This window comes from Paramormyrops kingsleyae, chromosome 4, assembly GCF_048594095.1.
Source record: "Paramormyrops kingsleyae isolate MSU_618 chromosome 4, PKINGS_0.4, whole genome shotgun sequence".
NCBI lineage: Eukaryota > Metazoa > Chordata > Actinopteri > Osteoglossiformes > Mormyridae > Paramormyrops > Paramormyrops kingsleyae.
Window position 1 is genome coordinate 48,185,094 of NC_132800.1, and position 11,420 is coordinate 48,196,513.

The window sequence follows — 11,420 nt, forward strand, 5'->3', positions numbered from 1 at the left end:
GTAATTAAGGGACATGCCTGAATTTGAGTATAAGTGTATTTATAATTGTGCTATCACTAATAAGAAACAAAAATTAGTTGGATATCACTGTTGCCTCAAAGAATCATGTGTTTCACCATAGCTGTTTAATCATTAGTATAATTATCTAGATGCTAATGCATAGTGTAAAGTGAGGTAAACCTTCAACAGCACGTCAGTCCATTGCAGGGCACTGGAAGCTGGAGAAATGCCATGTGAACAGAGGAAGCCTGCAAACTGCACACAGACACAGTCATGGTTACATTCAAAGCCAACAGTCAGGAGTGCTGAGATGGCAGGGCTAGGAGTCAGATATCTAATATCAGGATAAACTAAAGACACAGAGAGACTTTGAGGAACCACGGCAAGGCCAACAGAAGACATGGGCTTCTGACAGTAAGGCATCAAAATCCAAGTCAATGTCTATTTGCTCTTAAATAAACTGCAAGTGTTTCCCACTCTACTCACACACCCCTAACCTTAACAACCTGTATCCCCCACACACTCCTCCCACCTATGCAAAAATTATTATTATTAAAAGCCCAACATTGGGCGACTTATATCAATGCAACCAGGTTCACTGAATCTACACCTATGGCTGTCCTTTCATGTGACATCACTATGTGACACCGCTTCAATTCTAGAGCGCTTCGTCACAAAATTAAATCAGTCATGGATCTTCTATTATCCATAAGATCTGTCAAATACTTTTTGAGTTATCACAATAATTAAATCAATTGTCTGAGCTGCCCTTCTCTTTGATATTGCATTATTAGACATGATTAGACAAGTAGACCTACCTACCTACCTGCTTACCTACCTACCACCATCTTTGCCCTGCCCCCCCCCAAAAAAAAAAAAAATCACCCTCGTCTCACTGCGGAGAGACAGTGCTGTTTATAGCACTGGTTTTGCTGCTATGTGGTTTCCTCTTCCAGCTCTCTCTTTCCATCACACACAAATGCGGCAGCACCTCCTACCCAACGCACAGATGCTGCTACCAAACGGCCATTTAAGAATAAACAGAAAATCATTCTGAGAGCAGAGGGAGGAAACGATCTGAAGATCGTGTGGTTTTGAGGCTGGCGTTTTACCAGCAGCTACAAGACGCCTCTACGCAGGAATGGACTGCTGAGGACACCGCGAAGGGTGCAGGGAGTGTGCACACAGGGCACGTTCACCATCAAGAAAGGCGTCGTGTAGCATGACTGTATGCACTGGTGGCCTCAGGGGGCAGCGGGGGGGCAACCATCACTGAAGCACCGTCTAGAGAGGCAACAGTGTTGCTATTGGCTGCCCTTTACATGGAAAGAAAATGCCGCCTAGGGCCCCTTCATGTCAGACAGTATGATGATGTGCCCAAGAAAATGTGATGTAGTGTCTCACACACAGTCACTATGGGCACTTTTAGAGGCAGCAATTCACTTGAACCACGTGTCTTTGGACTGTGGGAAGAAACGGGAGAACAAAGAGGAAACCAGCATAGATACAGGGAGACCATGCAAACTGCCCACAGAGAGCTGGGCCGGATATCAAAACCACAAGCCTGGTGGAGTGAGGCCCCCACGCTGCCCCAAGTCTTTACCAGCTAGAAGGTAAGTAGCTCTCCAAACCTGCTGCAGAGTGAAAGACAACTAGGTTTAACTTTGACCCCTGATGCTGATCTTGGCCCCTGATAAACACAGACCTGCTCCATTAGAACGTGAACATGGGTGTTTAGACCCCTCTGTCTGTACACACAGAAATGACTGATGGCATCCCGGCTGTCTGCTCACATAACCACTGGTGCTGCTGAAATGAGCCCTGTAAGATCAATCACAGGCCTCACAGAAAACCAAAGGGTACAAGAGACATAGGCATTTTGCACTGACGGAGTCTTTATACTGTTTGGATACTAAAAGAGACACGTTACAGTATCATGCAGTATATTTGGATTTAATACTTACAATATCAATAACCTGATTCATGGTGCACTGGTCATGTTTTAAATATCACTGTTTTGGAAACACTTTACAAACACTTCAGAAGACAAATGATCTCTACACTTTTTTTGTTTGATATCGCAGATACTAATAACAGGGAAACCTCTGAGCCACTTGCTGGGGGACAGGGTGCCATTATTAGTGGAATGATACTACGAAAGATCATTCCACTGGCTATATTTAATGATGAATTATAAACATGTCATGGGCCAGATATTATGTAGGACGAAACGTGACATAATCAGAAATAAAGAAATCAGTGATCGAATAAATATATTCAAGTTTTTATTCCATCTGTATGTAAATGAGTTGGCCAGCCCTAACCCTTTTCCTAAAGTGCTATTGGCCAGGGGGGCTTTGTTAATCTGTGCTCCATTACTTTAGTCTTACTTGGATGAAAAGAAATGCCAGCTGGCATTCATGTTAGTAATGCTAAGTTCACTTGAGGGTTTGTACTGGCGGGTGATGGAATCCGGTAGTGCAGGACTCTCCAGAGGTTGCCCCGCTCCTTAAACAGCATCAAAGGGAGTTTGCCGTTCCCTGCCTCAGGAGCTGGAGAAAGCAGCAGAGACCTTAAGGAAGCTGCTCAATTTGAGAAAGAAGGAGCAAGCTTCCTCGGCAGGAGACACCTTTTCACTTGAGGTGGCACCCGATGTTTCTGCTGCGCCTTCCCCCGAGGCCATGCCCGCACCTGAGGCCTAACCCCCAGCTCCAGTCCCCGAGGTTCCTGCTCCAATACCCGTGGTTCATGCTCCAATACCTGTGGTTCCTGCTCCAGCCCCAGTTCCTGTAGTTCCCGTTTCAGACCCCGCTCTAGTTCCCATGGTTCCAGCCCCAGGCCCCGCTTCAGACCCCATACCCGCTCCAGTCACGGCTCAAGACCCTGAAGATCCACCCTATCATGGCAGATACAGGCCAGAAACCCATCTCTAAGTGTGGGAGAGGACACCTGTGCTGGGGTTAGGTCCCGCCTGCCCTGCCCCCAGGTTTACATTCGGTCCCCCTTGCTTCAGCCTGGCAGTCACCTGCAGTCCCCCTGGCTCCGGCTCGACAGTTGCCGGCTGTGGCTTCACCGTCACCTGCTGCGGCTTCTACTCCTTCCTTGCCTCCTCCAGCAGTCCCTCTGCCTTCCTCCTCGCCCCCTTTGGTATCCCCTCTGCCTCCTACCTTGCAGTTGCCAAGGGTCCCTCCAGCTCCGGTCTCGTGGTCGCCTGTGGCCCCTGCTGCTCCCACCTTCGGTCTCTGGATCTTGTGTTCCTGTCCTTGGTGCCCCTGTTCACCCTGTTCTATGTTTGTTCAGTTGCTGTCCTGGTTGGTAGTTCCCCACCACAAACACCGGGTGAGCAAAAGCACAGCCAGGGCCAGCAAGATTGGGAGAACAAAACTTAACCCTCTGGGGTGTAGGGGTAGGATACACACTTTCACTGACTGGGGCATGATCACACATTTCTTCAAATATCATAAACTTAATTCATGGCAAATAAATTATTTCTTATATATTTGTTTTGCCATTACACTCATCTTTATTTTAATGTATATTGTAAATATGTCAGATTTTTGTTGTTTGTAATTTGACATCAAAGTATAGACATTGCAAAATGCAGTTTGGAACACTTGCAGAAACATTATAAAACCACATAGTAAGCAATGCTGGCAGTTTGTTTTAATCCCAGATATCTGATCACCAAAGTCTTGGCTACATGAAGATGACTAAATGGTGTAGTTGCAGCATTCAGTTGGATAAATAAATAAGAAAAAGGTAACTCATGCCACTATTTCTGGCTCCTTTCATTGAATATGTAGCAACTTTCATGTGTATGAATGAGCCATTCACACCTGGCCACATCCCCAACCCCCTTTTATGGTGCTGATGGGGATGTATCTGGATCGCGTTTCACCGCTGCACTGTTCATCAAATTTCCATGCGAATGCGATCTGAATACACGCTAATGCGGCTATTTAGAATGTGAATAGCGATCTTCGGGTGACAGCAGTACTACACGCCCCGGATGCAGGTAAAACAAAGTAAGGTGACATGGTTTACTTTTTTGCTGATTTAACATAATTTAAAAAAAACTGTAATACTTCCGACAATAGATGTTTTGAAAAGAAGACAGATTATGGATTTATCCAGCGTTTTTATTTTATTATTCTACATTAAGATTTCAGCGAGATATAAACTGAAATAGATGCGAAAAGTACGCTGCGTTGCCGACGATGCACTCGACCCCAGAGGGTTAAGAAGCACAGAACAGGAGGGGAAAAAAACAATAATGGAAACCATGAAACTGGACAGACAGAGCCAGGAGGTTAAACAAGGGAGCAAGGAGAAACAGGGCAAACACAAGGAACGGGGATGGGACCACCAAATGAGGTAACAGACCTTAGGGACCTAAGGCGGGGACCAGGATGGAGTAGGAGAACCAGAAGGGAAGGGAACAAAAGGAGCTTGATTGAGCAGATGGCTTGGGAACAAAGGAGGAAGCGACTGGGTAGGACAGGGGTGTAAAACTCCATTCCTGGGGGGCCGGAGCCCTGTTTAGCTTAGCTCTTTCCCTGTTCCACCACAAATGATTCAACTCAAGAGCTGTGTGATAATTAGCACAAGAAGTTGAATCAGGTGTTAAATGAGTGGAAACCCAAAAATGTGCAGGGCTCCTGTCCTCCAGGACTGGAGTTTGACAACTCTGGGGTAGGAACAGATTGGGGTTGAAAGGACACTGCAGGGTTGACAAGTGATGAGACACAAAAGGACAGGGTGAGACCACCACCACAGGCCTACGGAATTGGACAGGTGGGGTGAGAGATGGCATGTTTGGAGCCTGTGGGTGACCAGGGACCTAAAGACATTAGATAGAGGGAGACGAGGAGACTGCAGGACAGGAGCTGGAGGGTGATGAGGGGACTGCAGGATGGGAGCTGGAGGGAACCAATGGGGGGAGGGCCAAAGCACTGAGCTCAAGGCCAATACCAAAGGGTCCCATTCCAAGTCCCCAGGAGGGGTGTCTTCCGGGTCCTTCCCCTCTTAGCCTGGGGCAATAAGGCAGATGCCAGGGTGACAACAGGAGACCATGAGGTGGGTACCTGGGTGACGACAGCAGATGATGAGGCGGGTGCCTAGGTAACGACAAGAGATGACGAGGTGGGTGCCTGGGCAACAACGGACCCAGGGGGCACAGCAGGGGTGATGACGGACTCTGGGGATGCTGCTGGGGCGACGACAGCCTCAGAGGACACTGTAGGGGGTGAGCACGGACTCAGGAACCACTGAAAAGGAGAAGAATGGAGGACCAACCCCCTGTGGCCTGGACTCTGGAGGCTCAGGAGAAATAGAAATGGGCCCCTGAGGGTCAGGCTCTGGAATCTTGAGCGGAGCAGGAGCAGGGCCCTGTGGGCTGGGCTTGGGAAGCTCAGTATGGATGACGGCCCCTTCTGGGCCAGACTCTGGGAACTCGGTGCTGGCCTCCCCTGGGCAGGGTACTGAAAATGCAGAGTCATCTTCCTCTGGGCAGAATTATAGAGGACTGGCAGACTCAAACATTTTGGACAGCTCTTCCAGACACCAGTGGATACTCTCCCATCAATCCTCCTCCGTGAATGGCAACACATTTGGGACACCTGGCGGCAGACGAGGCTGAGCCACCCTCTCTGGGCCAGGAGGCCAGAACGTGGGCGGTGGAAGGAAAATTGACAGGTTAGGTTGGAGGGAGGTGTTAGGGGATTGATGTCAATATGCTTCTGGTGTTCAGTTGGAGGTCATTTGGGTTGCATTGAGGGAGGTGACCTAGCGAAACTAGACAGTGAGAAACCTGTGGTTGAGCCTGAAGTCTGTCGAGCTGCTTGAGGTGTAAGATAGGGTGCTTCTGAGAAGGTGGTCCAGAGCTCTGAGAAGCTCTGGTTATTTGCAAGGACATTACGACATTCAATTGCATTGTATTTAAGTGGGTAAGCCAGGCACGTGCAAGAATAATGTTCCTCTTGGGGTAGCACCCAGATATAATTAATTCACCCCTTGAAGTATTAGCCAATTATTATTAATACTCTTATTGATAGGAGAATTGCTTCTCAGCAGAATAGCCAATTATGCTGTGAGCATGTTTTTGAGGAAACTCAAAAACATTTAGGACGAGAATGCTCTGTTCGTTTCACTTTCTCTTTCATCTATTAAAGAAACTGTACCTTACCAAGCTTCGACTTGAATAATTTGAAGGTAACTTTGACTACATTTTCAGTAAGGGACAAACATCAGTTTATTAGTAATATTAATAGATAAACTTTGACAAATTTTTCTTCCACAGGACTACTGGAAGTCATCCATGGCAATATTCGCATCCTCAGTAGTATCATATAAAACATGCTGACTTCCCAAGGAAAGCTTCATCGCTTTCCCAGCTGCAGCTGTTTTAGCACTAAAATACTGGTAAAAAAGAGATTGTCCTACAAAAAATCCGAAAAGTGAAAGTGCATGATAATAGGAGGGGGGCGTGAAGAGTTTTCTGAGGGCCGTACAGCCTATGAGCACAGCCAATGGCTGACTGAAAGGCAGAGAGCTGAGGGAAAGTAGGGGCCTGAGTTACTGTATCACGCTACTACACGTGCTGTCAAATTATAGTGAATTTATACATTTTCCTAGGATGTCTGATGTCATTATAAACAGGAAGTGAAAAAACAACCATCCTAAAGTAAGTGATTCTCACCTGGTGGCCCACCAGTCACTTCATGCTGCAGTTTCTTCTTCCCTACGGTCCTCATATGCATGTATAGGTTAAGTTTGCTGGACTGATAAGCAGCAATCACTTTGCACTGCACATTCCGATTCCATACCCATATCTATAGTTTACATTGTTATGTATAGTTCCTGTATGTATGCATGTCTGTTTTACATTGGTAACTGCATATATTTCTTGTCTTCAGTTAAATTTATATCTATATATGGATATATATGTTCAGGGGCGGATTAACGCACAGGCTAGATATGGCTTAAGCCTAGGGGCCCCACGTGTGCCAGCCTGCAAGGGGGCCCCCATTGGCGCGGAGGGGGGTGGGGTTGAGGGGCCCACAGACTACTGTAGCCTAGGGGCCTCTGTGCACCTTAATCCGCCCCTGTATATGTTGTATATGCTTATGTTTGGGAAGAAAGACCCTGTGGCCAGAGCACTCTCTGCTTTATTGGGTTGACTCAATCCCTTCCTGAGACCCTGCAAAGGACGTCTCTGCCAGACGAGCTCCAAGATGCAACAAGCCAATTTCATTGTGGAATCCCTGTCGAAACAGACTTCAGGACGTCTGCCAGGTGAACAGTGGACCCCCTCCATCATTCTCCACCAGCCTTACAGTAAGACTGTGTGAAAGGAATTTGGCAGAAGTCGATGAGTTTAAGAGTCTGACAAACTTTTTTTTTTCCCACGGGACGGTTGAGTTCGGAGCGGCCACAGTCTTTGCTCTTGAATGTAATGTAAAATAAAGTTGTCCTCCGAAGAGGGGGGGTGGTGGTGGGCAATAAAAAAAAAAAAAAAAAAAAGAGTCTGACAAACTTTATTACCTTTACCAAAGCTTTGGGGAACAGACACTCAGCAGTCTTTCATGAGTCTTGTGATCTGCTCCCCGAACAACAGGTGAATACAACTTTTATAGGCATAGAGTTGTGACATTTCAGCACGTTTAGCATCATTAGCACATCTTTCGATCAGCTGAGGAGGCAGGTGAGTAGTGGAATTTTTCTGTGGTCACCCCGCTATCGGTGAACATCAGGTTAGAGGTAGGGTGACCTTTCCATGGTCGCCCCGTGTGGATGTTATCACTATAACATCTCCGCTTACCCTAGCAGTCCCCCTCCTCAGTGGTCATATGTCTTGCTTATGTTGCAATAGCTTACGTCTCAAACTTAGGTCTGTACCTTAGTTTGGTTCTCTTGCAAATATATTAGTTCCGCTTTTTAAGTATTGCAGCCTGCTACAGAATTATTGCACCATGTATCAGAGTCATAAAACAGTAAGGTCATGAAACAGTAATTATACAATTGTATATAATTACAGTTAACAATTATAACATAAATGGTAACATAAGTTTCATTATTAATTGCTTATTGCATTGATATGTAGGATCACACATGCACATATCACAGGGCCTAAATTCCAGGTGGCCTGAGACAAGGCCGAGCCTGGTACGAGAGGCACCAAAGGGGGGTTACACACACAAACACACACACACAGATAACCAGGGAGGCTAGCACTCCAACTTTTATTGCCCAAAGATTTAGGGACCTACAGACAAGCAGAGTGGACATCACGGACAGGGGTCCCTCGACTTGGCACACAACCCCCTCCCCATACATTCTGCCTTACATTTCACTCACCCAACAGACAAACACCCTAAAGGAAATTTCATTTAAGTTTGGCTTTTGTATACCCTGTATATTGATTTACTCACGACTACTAGTCTCAATATACAGATACGTTATGTTTGTATGTGTCCTAACTTTTAGAGAGTCTTCTGTGTTAAAACCCCCCCTTCTCTTCCAACATTCCTTTGTGGTCCTTATCTGATCTTGGTGGACCTCACCAAGTTTCTTTGTTTCTACCATGCTATGTTAAAAGAACTGAATTAAGGTGTATTTTATCCATTCTGGAGAAGATGAATTGGCATAAGCCACACCAAACAAATTATGTTCTTTCCAGATGTGCAACTTATATTGATATTACCACAAACTAACGGCCACGCCTATCTATGGATAAGATGTGCTGTTTGTAATATGAATATTTGATGTAATATCCGCACAAAGTGTAACATCTGTTGAGGTGCAACCCAAAACACCTGTATCCTATACTGATGTGAATCAGTCACATAGATACAATAATTAATTGTTTAATCAATTAATGCAGATGGTATGAGGTATGTACCTGTGAAGCTGGTATGGCATGTTTGGTATCAATCTGATTGTTAATCACCCCTGATTCCAAATCTGGTCAGTGATTACCATAAAAGTGGATGTATCAAAAGTTATAACAGCTTAATGAAAATCATCAGTAAAGGTAGAATCAGGCGGGCCATAAATCACAAAAGGACTGATACAGACCCCCTTCCGAAAGCCCGCCAAATGGATGGCCAGCCATTGGGCCAGGAGTCGAATTCCTGGTCATCCCTATTCATGAACTTTAGACCATAAAAATCTAGCACCTCAGAACAAAGGAGAGCAGAACAACCGCCAACCAGAGCAGAACAACCGCCAGCCGGCGCAGAGAAAACCATCCGCCCGAAGGAGAACATCAGCCCGGGAGAAGAGAAACCCACAAGAAGCCCTCCGGTGAAGGCCCAGCTGAACAGAGAACAGCACCCAAGACAAAGCTTCACCAGGAGAGAGAATCTAAAGGGACTCCACTCCACTGCTCCAAACGCCGCGCCTTCCTGAGTGCCATCAGCTCAGCAGCTCTGCCATCAACTGCCAAGACCCCCCCCCCCCCCCTCACTCTTCAACCAAGTAAACCAACTTCCTTTCATTCTAACAACTTAAGCTGTTCTGTTAACCTGCTATAAGACTTTAGGGTCGTGTTTCCACAAACTGTGCTTGCTTTGCAGAACAGTATTTCCCATTTAAGGTTACTCATTTAAATCCGGTCATTGCATTTTCATAATTACATTGTTTGTTTTATTCCGTTATTTCGTGTTTTTTGTTTGTGTTAGGTGTAATGTCTGTCTTATGTTAGTTGTAGTGTTAGCTAGGAATAAATGCATGTCTTTTACACAACTTTAGCCTCCGTCATTGTGTGTCTCATAGTAAGTTCCTGCCATTGTGCGATCTTGCTACACGCTCTGAACCTCAAACTCGCCTGAAACATCGCGATTCTCTCTCTCATTGGCCGTGAGGGGAGCTTCGCTACCAATCGTGTACATTACCTGGTGATGCAGCTCGCTGGACGAGCCTTCTAACCCAGGTTACTAAGCGATACTGGTAATTAGTGAATCCCATTTAGGTCTCACATTAACAGACTCACAGGGATACCGCAATTGAGTTTGGAGGAGCCGACCATTCGGCATAACAATTGATTAATAATCAGCATTAAATAATAATTAATTAAACTTTAATTAATTCAAACATATTGGTGGAGAATATAAAAATTTATTTGAGCTATTAATTCCTACATTAATGGTGGAAGAACGCGGGCACAAGGTTCAAACTTTTTGTGAGCACACAATTTAAACTTTTTATGACCGAACGTGCAGTTGAATAAGCGCTACTGTGAACAGGTTGCAAAGTTGAGGATTAATTGCACTCACGGCAGTCCGAAGGCATTTAAGCGGGATTATACGGGCTTATTATTTTTATTTCTATTATTAGTAGTTATTTTCTTTTGTTTTATTTTCGGTTATTTTATTTTAGGTTTCATTCGTTTTAAACTGCAGTAAATTTAAACCCTATATCTGACGAGATTCTCAGGTATAGCGCGTTGTTTCCAGGACGATTCGGACGAGTTTCTACCTTTCTATAAATCCTGGCAGAGATCTCTCTTTCTATTAGCGAACAGGAATTCTTGTTAAGAGGATCTAACCTGAATTCTGTTGCGTTTGTACTCCCTGAGATAAGACCGATAGCTTAGCTACCTATCAGGATCTTTCTCGTATGTGTGTGCCTGCTTTAGGCAAAGCAAGTTTAACACCGCTTTGCGCTGTGAGCCAAGTGTGTGTGTTATTTAGAATTTGGGAGTCTCCAGTGCTTGAGACCCGCCGTGGTTAAGCACCATTTGCGACGAGATATAGTGCACTCGCTATTTAGATCTGTCGCCGTAACGCGAGCGCTGTCTCGCTTCAGCAATTGTTTTAAGGGGTTTTAAACTGCGCAAGACGCAGAAGTTAGCCGCAAGCGGCGTGTGCATGCGTTAAAAGTGTATGTCACTCATCTAGCGTCGGCAATCGCCTAGCAACCGTCTTGGTTACGAGTGCAGTCAGCGAACGCCACTCTAACCACTTAAAGGTCAGAGCCCTGAAGGCCTGCCTGACGCCATTTGTTTTTTTCTCCTGGGTCACCAGTGACCCCACCCCTTAGGCTCACGTATCTGGGACCCCCCCCCACAAAGGGAGCAACGTCCCATTGAGCCTCTAGTGGTCAGGCATTGAACTACCACTCCATTTCGAAATTGCGCCTCTAGTGGTCAGGCATTGAACTACCACTCCATTTCGAAATTGCGCCTCTAGTGGTCAGGCATTGGACTACCACTCCATTTCGAAATTGCGCCTCTAGTGGTCAGGCATTGGACTACCACTCCATTTCGAAATTGCGCCTCTAGTGGTCAGGCATAGAACTACCACTCCATTTCGAAATTGCGTCTCTAGTGGTCAGCCATAGTAGTATAACAACATCTGAGTTGGGTCTCTGGTGGTCAACACCGGTAATACCAACACACATAATTGGACACACAGGTTCTT